The following is a 13,688-nucleotide window of genomic DNA, read 5'->3' on the forward strand; positions in this document are numbered from 1 at the left end:
GCCTTGTCTCTACATCTATGGGCATTTGCCCATCTGTTTCAGGATCTCGCCCAGTGCTGTAATCAGCTGTTTGTTGAACTGTGGGCTTCTCATCCATGCCTGTGGGTGAGCCCTTCTTTCACCATTGGTGAAGTTATCTCTAAAAAAGCACATATGCGGTGTCCAAGCTTCTTCCCCAACCACTGTGCTGTTTCCTTCGTGTAGTGTCCATTCTTGTATGCCCTTTGCCCCGTTGTGTCCTTTACCCAGACGAATTCAACCTGTGGGCCTAGCTCCTGACAAGTTGCTTTCACATGCTCATTCCAACACTGACTCTTGCTTTCTTCCTCTTCTGCGTGAAAATCTGGATTCGCATATACGAGGTAGTGGCTCTGCGGGTACTCAGTTCTCCGTTGCCTTATCTTCTCTCGCAAATAGTTCGCGCTTTCCTGTGGTTCCATGCCATCCTGAAGGTCGCCCATGCCGGCGTGCAGTACCACCAAGTATTGACAGCTTTGGTGTCTCTGCAGGTTTGTCTCTACTCTTGGTGATGCTTCCTTGAGTGTTGATCTTGCCTTTGTGTTGAAAACAACACGACTATCGCAGTTGGTTATGTTTAAGGCCATGAGCTTCAGCTTGTATGCATTCACATCTCCTGCAACAATGACCCTGCGTTGTTCTTTGCCGCCATCAGCTTCTCCCATTGGTGTAGCCCTCATACTGTCGGTTTGGTCTGCCTGGTGCTGGGACTGCATTGTCTTCCCTCTTTTCTTCTTGTCCTTTCTCTTTATTTCCTGCCACTCTGTGTCCTGGGAGCTCTCCATTCGGTCGTTACTGTGGTCCCCTTCTCCTCGCTCTGGCTGTGCCTTTGAGTGTTCTGTGCTCTCTTGCTGGCTGAACTCTATAACTTCTGCTTCTAAAACTCCCTGTACTACTGCTGCAGAGGCTGATGTGCCCATCTCCTTTCGGCCCACCTTTGGCAGTCCTGCATCCACCAATGTCTGCAGTTGTTTCATCTGTGCCATCATTTCCTCATGTTTTCTAACTTCACCCTGAAGTCGATTCTCAAGTGCAGCCACTTGCTTCTGGCAGCCCTGTTGTATCACCGTGACCTTTGCTTCTAACTTTGCTGCCCGTGCTTCCCATTCTTCTTTGGCCTGTTGGATCTCCCTGACCTTTTCTTCCAACTCTCCTGCTCGAGCTGCCCATTCCGCTTTGGCTTGCTGGAGCTCTGACTTTCTCTTCCAACCTTTCTCCTCGTAGTGTCCATTCTTCTTTGGCTTGCTTCAGCCACCGCGTGACATCAGATTGTATAACACTCAACTTGACGCACTGAGTGCAGTCCAGTGCTGGGCAGTATCGAAGATACATGTATCTTAGATACTATCTTAGATATTCTTTGGGTATCTTGTATCTGTATCGTGATACGTCTCGAAAAACAGGTATCTGTATCTGTATTTCCAATACATTCGATAATGTATCGTGTCTTAAGATACAAGATACTGCTATCGCAACACAACCGTGCGAAAGAATAATCGCTGGCCCAAATCCGTCCTCAAGCTGGTACTGGCGTCACTATGCCATCTAAATAAAACTAAAGGCAGTGATGAAATTTTCTTTCCGCCAGTGCCCTCCAGTGAAGGCAGAATATGAGATCTGCGCGTCCGTATTGGCGGAGCAGAGTCACGTGGCAGCGCTCGCGCAGTCTTGACAGTAACAAGTGCACGGATGTCTACGCCCATCCCACTTACCTTTAGTTTTCTCGATTTTTCTTTCTTTTTAGTTGCGCCCATGGCATGACACTTGCTCTTAACCACTGTCCTACGTCGCGTACTCCAATGCGTGCGGCGTTTATCGCGCAAATTCTGATGTTGCTACAGTGTCGTTATTGAAGATTCTCTTGCGTCTTGCTTCGCAACGAAATCTGACGCTTGCAAGGATGCGGTCGCTTTGCGTCTCGTGGTTTTTACGTACCAGCGATTTGAAGGATTTGAAGTTTGACTTACATGCAATGAATTAACTTATATGCAAATAAGATTCTAACAACTTTAGCACCACTGATACTGATGCTATATATAATAGAGCGAGCGTTTACCTAACAGAAGATATCTTGGCCTACTGCATTTTTTCTTCCTGCTGTCCTTATTTAAAGAATTTGTGAAATCACAATTTGAATGTTAGCACAAGTTCTTTCTTAGCTGTCCTTTTGCATCCCATACATTACCTAGGTCTCTGTACTGTTTCTTGCGGTCTGGTCACTGCAGTATATCTTTTGTAACGGGCTACCAAAATAAGATATCTGCTTTATTCTTTTGACTGTCTGCATTATTTCTACTACTGTTTACACATTTACGCGTTGCCAAGGAGATTTTGAAAACAGATATATAATTATGTGGGCGCACCTTGAGTATACAGTACAAAACATTCTGCTTACCGCTTAGTAAAATAGCGAAATTGACTTTGCGTTCTAAAAAAGGAAATTATTAGGAGCCATCTTAAAGATGTTAGGAAGGGGGTTCGGGAAATGCTGTTATACCGAAAGCTCTGTTTTTCTGATGAGCGTCCTAACGACCTGTTTCAGGCAAGTTCCCATAGGCACTGAATTTTATATTGTCTCACCTTAACACATGGGTTGACAACATTTCATGCTTAATTGTCATATCTATTAAGCGCACCGTCTGTATCGTCTTTCTGTACTCGTTCAGTGTGAATGTTTGATACGGAACCGCCTCTCTATTTTACCTATATTTGTTTTCTTGTTTGAGGCCTTCCTAATTTTTTAGTACTACTAATCGCCACGTCATCAGAACTATAAGTGGCAATAGCGCGAATAGCGGCGGTATCCCGCGACGCTTTGTGCAACTATACAATACGTCTGAGACGTTTCTGGGTTGCACATGTTCTCTCGTTGAAGAAAAATTGTTAAAAGATTGTACCTTAGTGAGTATATCAACAAAAAATCCTTTACGCCAGCAGATAAGTAAAATTTGAAAATTCATTGCAGTTTATGTCCTCTACGTATACACCAGGTGTCTCAAGCTCACCGTAAAGCCAGCGGGCCGCAGTCACCAAATGCAGTCCCGCAAGAGCCAGAGCCAGGGCAGTAAAGTGAAGGTTGAAGAGGGGGGGGGGGGGAGGAGTGGCCTGAAGAAGATGACAGCTAACGCTGCCATTTGAAATGAACCTTTCCCATACCTTATATATAGGTCATATCTCAAGGGAATTTCGAGTCAGGGTTCGAGAAACATCGATACAGTTACAGAATGACTGAAATCTGGACACGGATTCTGAAATATCGAGTTTTTGTTAATAATGGTAATGTGTGGGGTTTAACGTCCCAGAACCACTAGATGATTACGAGGGACGTAGTAGTGGAGTACTCCGGAAATTTGGACCATCTGGTGTTCTAACGCGCACTGACATCGCACACTACGCGAGCCTCTAGCATTTCGCCTTCATCGAAATGCGACCGCGTTTTTGTTTCACGGTTATGTTTCAACACATGGTGACCTCATGTCCTCACGAAAAGAATGCTTGAGACCAGTCATGTCATTGTAGCTCATGTACATACTTATTAAGAAAATAAAAACAAATAGGAGGAAGACGGTATAATAATATGTGCGGGCCGGGGCGCGTGCTTGAGACCCCTGGTATACACGATGCGTCGAGAAAAAAAAAATTCGCTACCAGCGTTGTTGCTGCTGTACACCTGTCCAGCGATCCGCTATTGCGCCAACGGTCTTTTACGGACAAGGCAAAAGTGCACACCGGTATTTGCGGCATCGTGCGAAGGCTTCTTATTGAAGTTCTTGCGATTAGATGCCAACCAGTTAGCTGGTCGGCAAGCAGAGCAGCGACTCCCATCAATTGCAAAACTTACAAGCAAGAAGCGCTGTCAGCGAAGTGTATAAACAGCTGTCCTGTTAAGAAGCTAAAACAAACCCCAGTAAGTTGTTTCGGAAGGAAACTAATGTAATTTGAGCAAGAAGGGCGAAATTGAGATACTAACAGACATTTCACTAATTTTATTTTAATTTTTTTTATTTTCTTTTTTCACCGAACTACTGAGGAATGGAACCTGATACCTTTTCATCATCCGGGCTCACCTGAATAAATTCATAATTACATTCTCACTATTTCCTAAACAACATTTTCATTCTACAACTGTTTGTTTGTTTGCCTTCTTTCGTTTGAGATTTTCAATTGTGCCTTGTGCGCGTGTTTCCTATGCTGTACATTGCCCTTCCTGCTTGGGCCACGTGGCCAACAGTACGACGTGAATAAATAAATGAAACGAAATGGGTCAATGTTAAGAAATTATCAAGCAGACATTTTTGTGCATAGACGTTTTCTGCTACATTATATGCACTTATAAAAACAAATTTGCGAATGTATCGAAGTATCTTAAGATACAATTGCCTAGTATCGTATCGGATACAATTCTTGTGGCAGTATCTTGTATCTGTATCTCAAATACTTCTTGCCTGAGTATCTTGTATCGTATCGCGATACAATTTCAAAGTATCTTTGCCCAGCCCTGGTGCAGTCATATCTTGCAACCGCGTTTGCCTCCTCAATGTTCTCGCACGGTGTCGCACTCAACTCTACCCATATCTCACACCCGGCGCATTGCGCCTACTCATCACTCGAGTCCTCCTTTTGCGATGCCACCGTAGAGTGCTGCTTTTCTGGTGTGCCAGCTGTTCCTGTTCCTGTCCGTGTTCCGGGTATCCGAGCTCTCCTGCTGCTCGGCCGCTTCCCCGCTGGCGCCTCCCCGCTCTCTGTCCCTGCCATGCTCAGGCTCTCTCCAGTTTACCGCACCATCAATGTCGGTGTCTGCTTAACGCAATACGCCAGCAGAAATCTTCCTTGATCAGTCATCGCTGTTAGGACTCACCCGAGGGGGGAAACCGCGACGGGGCTGTCAAAACTAGGCCTGCCGCTCTTGGAGCACTCACGCCGACGCCGGTATTGTACTAATTCACGACAACACAGACGGGTATGTATACGCTCAAAAACCTAAGCCGCCAAGTCACACTCGGGCAAAAAACGAAAGTGCACTGCATGAACATTTTCGCACAAATTTTTGCAACACACGCCATCAATAGCTTGTCAGTTGATGATCTCGATACCGCGATCAATCGCTTGACAGACTGAGGTGACGCTCGCGTTGATGTCGACGCTGATGGGGCTGCACCCGTTGAAGCGGGTTTCCCAGCGCATATCTGCTGCAGATGATGATAGGTGTAAGCTTTAGTGATTTCCGTACCGAAACATTCACGGAACTTCGTAATAATGAAGCATCTTGTTGATTTCGGGGTAAAATTACGTACGTTAATCTGAAATATTTGGTATTCTGAAATTTGTAGTACTGAAAGTTTTTTACATTGGCAATATAGGCATTTTGGCGAGGATTTAAAAAAAATTTGTTAATCTGATAATTTCGTTAATCTGATGTTCGTAGTAACGAGATTTTACTGTAATGACATTTAAGTATCATGATAATTCCATTGCTATCACTGAACTGGAAATGAAGAAGTGGTGGGCGTATGGCTTTGATGATGAGAACAATGACCAGTTAGTGAAAAAGCCTTGTTCCAGTTGTGTTCTGTTTGGCTCTGCCTTCGAGGACATTGGTCATCCAGAAGTACACGTTGCTGGGCTAGTCGGTTCATGTCTAAGTACAAGCGCTCCCCTGGACCCCTTCCCTCGTTATTTCCTCGCGCAAGAAACAGCCATACTTTGTGGCTTGTACTTAGATTGGTCATCCAGAATGCCTGCTGCCGACATTTGGTGGAGGGTCTGGGCATTCTGCAGACCTGCAACTCTCGATGATACCTCGCATAGCTGTCACGCTCGAGGACACTGGGAAGACCAATCCTCCCCAAGCATCACCAGCAGTCATTTCTTTCCGCCAACAAGATCCTCCCGTAGCCAGTGGAACTGATTATCATCATGCGAGGGATTGGCTGTTGTTGTACGAAGTTGGGTCTTGCTCGCTCACGAGCCCACTAACCAAGCTATACAATTAAGAGCATGTGTCAACATAAAACGCTGCACAATCGACATTGTCTAACTTGCCACACCAGAATAATTAGCAAATAAAGATTGCCTCTGCCGGAAACCAAGCCTATGTTGTTCCCCAGTCATGTCTCACGAGCACGTACTCAAGAGAAGGGGAAAGTGTCCATGGAATACACGCATGCTCCCAGATTCAAAAAAGCTGTTCCTCATCTGTGGCCCCACACGTACTCGCCATCAGGTAGAGCCACCACAGAAACATCTTGGCTTGGCTTGCGTCCCATAGGAAAGCCGACTTACAGGGCACTCAAGTGCCATGCAGTGAAAACAACTTATCTGGAGATGTGAGCATCGCAACGATAGAATGAGTGAAATGGAACGATGCTAATAAGCTTGCCTTCATTCTTTCCAACGTCACTGATCTTTGGTTTCGCAACCACAAAGCCACCTGGACCGCATTCAGAACTGGATTTCAAGAAGTCTTTAGTCACCATGCCGTGCGTAAGCTTTGGGCTGAACAACAGCTGCGCAGCCCCACTCAACAAAAGTGTAAAAACTTCACCGGCTACATTAAAGGGGTCAAGAACCACTTTTCCAAGTAATGATCTAATGACCTCAGTATCGGAGTTTACTGCCTCCCGAATCGATTGCCGCAAATATTTCTCGAATCCGTCAAGAATGAGCGGAGTTACGGGGGTTTGGCGCACGCTCTCAGCGCTTTCTCTCTTTTCTCGTGCCGACGAGCGCCCTGGAAGCTCACAGGGAGGGATGGCACGGGGGAAGAAGTTACGTCAGCGTGCGTCATGAAACGTGATCGCTCTCCCACTGTGATTCACATGCGCAAGTGCGGCTACCGTGTAAAGTTAGCAGAGTGAGGAGTGTGGCACCGGCAAGTGGCGGCACCCCGTGGCAAGAAGCGCATCTAATCTGAAAGTCGCTCTCGATTTATGTCGGCTATCGACCAATGAGGATGCTATGTCTTTTGCGACGCGGAGAAGCAGATACGCTACGTCAACCGGCAGACGCCCCACCCACCGACGAGAGTGAGAACCGGCTTCTGTTTGAAAAGAGGGCGCCTGAGAAAACAGCAACTTCTCGCTCCACTCGTAGCCTTTACGCGGCGCGCACGACTGCAATATTTGGCTGAGCAGTTCATAGCTGTGTCAGCTTTCCACGGGATGTGTTTTTTCAAGAAGACCAAGGGGTCCTTCATGACCCCTTTAAAGGGACACTAAAGGCCAATAACAATTTATGTCAGAGTGAAAGCTCAATGTATGACAACGTCTAAAGTGGCAGTATTATCAACAGCAGTGCCCTACTTACCGAGATATTAAGCTAAATGTATCACACGATGAGCGCCAAGAGTGGGACATTTTGGAAATGATCCCCACACGTGAGAGAGTCCGACTACAATTAATCACTTGTAATCAAACTACCTGCAATACAAAAAGAACCTTCCGTGCGTCAAGAGACGTAATAAAATGCTGCTTGTTCGTTTCCGTTTGATTCATGGAAAAAAGAACCTCTTTGGCGTTGCCATGGGGAACGGCGCGCACGGTTCAAAGGTTCTGTTTTCGCCAAACTACGTTTCGCCCGGCGCCCTGCTTGGCTCACGCGGTCGCGTCTCAGTGGTAGTTTCGGTATCGCGTACTGCCACATGTGTTTTACGCGCTCGTGAAAGTCGCTCTGACAGAAAGTTCGACAAAATGCCGCATGCATGTGATGTTGCCGGATGCCCAAATCGGCGGCGTGCACTGGCGGCGTGCACGCCGTCAGTGCACGCCGCCGCGCAGTAAAGGTGGGCAACGTTGGGCACAGCAACAGTGACGTGAGAAATACCGCTTTCAGGCGGGTGATTTGAAGTGCGCTAACATGAGGCGGACCACTAAAACGTGATTTTATTTCAAAATAAGCACTTCCTTGGCACAAAAGTAACACTACAAGGTTTCTGGACCGCTATTTCAACAATGAACGTCGACTTAATATTTGCCTTCAGTGTCCCTTTAAAGATGCAGCTGAGCTTTGCCGGTGCATTAGTCCCTCTATGACCAACGATGAAAAGGTTACACCATGAAAGGCATACAGGATGATGCCTTTCAAATGCTGTTGGTACAGAACCAATGGACAGTCAAGGTTATCTTTGCGCTTTGCCATAGCAACGTAGAGCTGCACAAATAATGGCTTCCTGCATGCCAAGCTCAGAACTGAAGGATTGTGTGCTGCACCTTTCAATCCTCCTTACTTGCCCAAATACAGCAATTTGTTTGAGAAGTTGCATGCCAACTGTCTCTTCTGCCAGCCATCCCAGTAACACTCCATCTCCCAAACTCTGTCAGAGATACACATACAAATTGCTGACGTCATGCCACTCAGCTGCCTCCAGTGACGATTCCTTTTACCTACTTTACCATCATCTGAAGCAGAGACCTCCATCTGTAGCTCGTACAATATAGCATGTGCTGTGCGTGAAACGCTCCCGAATGCTGTGTCGCTTTTTAACAGATCCTGGGCCCACATTTCATTCACATCACACCTTCTTAAAGCAGTTCTGCACTGTATAGGCACTTACATTAGAACATAGACTGCACAGCCATCAATACACTGATCTTCAAGTCTGGTTGCTCATGCTTGACCATAAGGCCATGTCTACTTGCAAGACTAGCTTTGTCAGGGTGCGGCGACAATAAATGGTGCTAAAATTACCGATCATGCCAGCACTCATGCGCAGTAACCCTGCCATTGTGTTCATTGGCAGGAAATAAACTGCCATGCTTGAAGTTTATACATGAAGTAGCGGGTACTACAATTATAAAGGACTTTCCTCTTGGAGCGCTGGATAGATTGATAAAGCTCAAGAGCATCTCCTGAAAACGTTATGGTGCCAACTAGAGCACTGCACGGGCCGTAATTTTTGGCCCGGGCCCGGCCCGAGCCCGGACCTCGTTCAAATTTACCCGCCCGAACCCGGCCCGGTGACTCAAAATGAGACCCGGGCCCGGCCCGAACCCGAGAAAAAATTTCGCCTACCCGGCCCGGCCCGGCCCGACCACAGATCAGGCCCGACTGAGGCCCGACCCAGTAATCTAGGTGGTGATGCCCGAACATGGAATCGACAGCAGGGTGTTTTAAGTGGCAAATATCTACGCTTTGTTGGCGCATGTTTTGCAAACAATTATACTTTAACATAGTTACGGTAATTTCTTGTAAAAAGGGGCTCACGGTGCAAACAGTTGAGCGAACATACTGAATACAATGAATGTTTGTTCGGCAGTGGTATACTGTACCTATTTTTTCTGCAAATACACTGGGGGTCATGACGGGTGTTTAGTAGCAGGCATTGTAGCAAGAAAAGTGATTTGCAGACGAGTTTAGTTTCGATAGGGAGCGCAATAACAACAAAGAATGGATTGATGGATGGATAAACTTTATTATGGTCCATCGGAACGCGCTCTAGCACGTTGCGGGCCGCTCCGACATCGGAACAGAAAGACCAAGTCTCTCTGCTGCGTCGCGGGCCCGTTGGCCTGCCCATATAGCTGTTCTTCTAGCGCGGAGCTGGTATATAATAGCAGCCTCCCATTTGGACAGCGTGATGGCTTCGCCGCCGCGTAACACGGAGCACACCGCCAGAGCATGTGCTCTAGATTGGCTTGGCAGAGAACAAAACGCTCACTTCACTTTGTTTTTATTGCACTTTATAACCTATTGAAATTTATAGCAGGCTCTAACCACAAAGCCAACCATGCACCCTTTTCGATATGTAGTACCCGTCTTCACCATTGTAGCACCTTGCCAGAGCAAGAGAAACAACTTTGTGACCTTTGTTGTAAATACACTAATCTGGGCAAAGGTGTGGAACCGCGTGCACCACGTGTATGCGTATAATCAGCCGAAAGGAAGAAAAAAACTATTTGTCATAGCACTATTTTCATATACCATACCACTGCTTGTATATACAGACTGTAAGTTTCTTCTTCACATGTTACAGTCTGTCTTCACACCCTTACGGAAATGTCATATGTGGCACTTATATATATTATATGCGGCCATATATGAGTATATATGTCTGCATATGTGGCTACCGCTTACTATATATGGATGTAAATAGGGCCATATATGGCGCGATTGGCCCATATATGGAGACAAATACAGCCATATATGGTGCGGCTGGTCCATATATAGAGTGAAATGCTGTCATATATGGCACGGCCACACCATATATGTACATCAAGTAGATCCATATATGGGGTTGTGCTACCATATATGGGATGAACAACGTATATACGGCACGAGTTACTAACATATATGGGGACTGTCATATATGGCAATACGCACAGGAAAGTGGCCTAATTGGTATCTACACCAACAAGAATATCAAGTATAAACATTGTTGCAATGCAATCATAAAAGATAAAATAATAAGGTATATGTACATGTCAGTGCATGGTTCACTCGTGTATAGCTTGTACTGAGTTTTACATGAACTTCAGGTTTCAAACAATAAGTGGCAATTATTACGACGTCATTATTATATATACGAGATGTTTTTACAAGGGCGCTATCTTGTCCGCACATATAATACATGCAAGCTCCCAAACCTCGCTGTTCTCATTAACCAAGCCGATGTGTATAGTTGTGGTATATAAAAAACGCCATGCATGCAACTTTTATTGTTCACAGTAATGCATGGTTAAATAAATGCTAGTTTTAATGCAGCTTTTTATCTCGCATATCAGTGGACAAACTTGGTGATAATTCGAAGTTTGTGATGGCTATATGCTGGACACTTCATTTAACGAGGTTTCTGTGAACGTTGTTTACTCACATCTGGGATCACTTTCAGTTGACATTTACCATAGTAGTATGCGCAAAGCAATATTTGAGGCAGTATTTTCAAAAACAAAAATGACACAGTACAACTCGCAGGCCTTATGCTTACATTAAAAATTAGTGTCGTGCTCATGTCTTGCAAGGATGCGCTTTGCGTTTCATTTGGCTGCGTATAAACTTCTTGAATGTGCAGATCGTCAACTTAATGTCCAATTGTAATGGGTACATTCAAAGAATTCATTTGATGCAAGGTTTGAAAGCAAAGCGTCAGTTGAACCTCACTCGATACATACTTAAGGGGTATACGTTAAGAAGTGTCCAATTGACGCACACACGATGCACATTTAATTCACCAATTATTAAGCGCTCAGAATGCTGCAGTTTTATAACACCGATCTCACCAGACTTCTATTTTGTGCGTGTCATTTCTTGATCGGGATCGCTAATAACGTGCACCAATTGCCTTAAATGTTACCTTGGAAATGCATTTATCACGAGACGTTTTTGTGAATAATTAAGGGCCTTACATAAACCAGACTGGCCATTCTATTTACAGCACTCCGTAGAGCAGCCACGTAATAAATAAAACTACATGGGGCTATGTCCTTTCAACACTAACAGTGTGGCGCATATGCTTGTGAACTATACGCGAATACGTATACATATGCGCGCACATGCATAATTACACGCTCGCGCGCAGCGACTCATGGGTACGCGGACACACCCGTTTGTTTTGGGGCCATATAATTTTTGCCATGGGAGTAATATCGTTGATTCAACGTTCATCTAGGGGTTGTAGGAACAGGACATTTATTATTACCATTATTATTATTATTATTATTATTATTATTATTATTATTATTATTAATATTATTAAAGCATGAGAAGAAAGATAAATATCCAGATCGAACACGTGGTGGCAGCCAGCGTACGTGAAGCAGCGAATTGCAGATTCTACGAACGCCTCCCTCAAAGGACATGCACCTGTGCCTCTCGGCAGCCAGCGGGGATAGAGCGAGCCCTATTGTCCCGAAACCCGCGTGACTAGTTAAACGCGGGGCTGCTTGCACTCGGCGGACACAAGCGTGGACGAGCGATTCCGGTCTGAGGGGTGAGCAACTCGGCGAATGCATACTGGAAACTTCCACTGCACGCAGGAACACAGACGACCAGAAGGCGCGTGGCCCATCTACGGTTGCGATAAAGAAAATAGCACACGAAAAGTTTAACTTGTAAGGTGTTAATATCGCGTTAATAATTATGAAGAGTTGAAACTTTGTTTGCCAATAAGCTTCGCAAAATTTACTGCAGCGACAACTGTGTAAATTGGTGATCTCACGGACACCTTAGCGCTGCATCATGATCGAGGCTGTATCCATCAGCGCCGCTGTTGCTTCTTTGCTGACCGGAGCAGCATGCGCGGCTCGTGTTCGTCACTTGTGATCTCTCTTGCTCTTATTTCGTGTTCAGCGACTGATTTGATTTTGCACTGACTTCAACGCAGACCTGAGGAATTTACTTCTCTGCATGTGGTGCAATTGTGGATGCAGAGGCAAGTGTGTTTTTGTGGAGAGGCCGTTGGTTTGACCATCGTTAACTTTTGGTGCGGAAAAATGGACGCCTAAGCTTGCGTGCAAGTTTTCCTCGCATCTTCCTTTCTGAAAAGCTGTACGGATAAGTGTGGTCGTCTTAAGTTGTGATTAAGTTCCTCTGGATTTACTGGCTCTGTACATCACAGCCTCTGCTAAATTTTAAGGTAAGTTTATCGTTTTCATTGCCTTCTTACGCTGTACTCAAAAATTTTGAAAACTCACAAAGCGTAGTGCATTGCATGTTTTGATTAGTATATGACTGCATAATAATTGTGGTTACGTGATTAAGCCGTCGTATTCTAGCTATTTTATTTTTACAACACCATTTTGTTTTGTTTTTTCTATTTCTTCCAGGCATGACTCCCCCAGTTTATCGGAAGCAAGCGCTGTACCAACTAAATTATGGCTTTCGTGTTATTGTAGTTTTCGTAAAAATAAAAAAAAACATAAATATATCTGGATATTTTTTTTTTGCTTTGACATTTGAGAGAACACCAAAAGTCAATTACAACTTACGCAATTAACAAATGAAAAACAGTTGGCAATCCGCATCCCCAAGTATGTGTCATGACATTTATGTGCCCGTGTCCTAATTTGAGGTTCTCGCCCAGTTTTTACCTTGTTTTTAGAATTACGCTTGTCTCGAATATAAGTGCACACGGCTAAAACGTCTTGCGAGGGCAATTCTAGAAGACGGTGTACAGTACTCACGGATTCAAACGGGACAATTTAGGACCAATTAACGCACACACTTTCGTCTCCACCGTCTTCAGTTCGGGTCATATCGGCGTAATTTCGACTCGAACGCGCAGACCAGAGCAACATTATATGTAGAGACCAGATTAGTTGTGATATGATGTGGTTATCTCGAGCGGTTGCGCATACCAGTCGTTATACTAAAAAATGTGATGTCGCCTTTGAATCCGTGAGCACTGTACGTAATTTTGTACAAGTCGACAAATTAAACCCGACTAATCTGCTTAGGGCTTGCAACTGATTAAAATATTAATGTTTTAGTAGCTGTATCAAAAGCAGGCAACGTTTTGAAAACACAATTTTTGAGCGTCTGGTTTTCAACAAATGTCACTCCATTTCTACTCGCACAGAGACTTATAGCCGCCATTTTTTCCACTATACTTGCATATCACAAGCTTGCGTACCAGCCGCTATTGGTCGAACTCCATAAAGTGTAAATATCATGTACCCTAAATCATTCAATGCACACGCAGTCCACATGGTCAGTGGCAAGTAGATAATTTAATTTGT

The 13,688-nt window shown here is 44.9% G+C and overlaps 1 protein-coding gene across 1 annotated transcript in view; it reads right to left on the bottom strand.

Moving 5' to 3' along the window:
* LOC119386460 (very long-chain specific acyl-CoA dehydrogenase, mitochondrial) overlaps positions 1–13,688 on the bottom strand; it is a 238,167-nt gene that overhangs the window by 100,261 nt on the left and 124,218 nt on the right. The gene's annotated exons all lie outside the window — the stretch shown is intronic.

The sequence above is a fragment of the Rhipicephalus sanguineus genome, chromosome 3 (genome assembly GCF_013339695.2).
Source record: "Rhipicephalus sanguineus isolate Rsan-2018 chromosome 3, BIME_Rsan_1.4, whole genome shotgun sequence".
Lineage (NCBI taxonomy): Eukaryota > Metazoa > Arthropoda > Arachnida > Ixodida > Ixodidae > Rhipicephalus > Rhipicephalus sanguineus.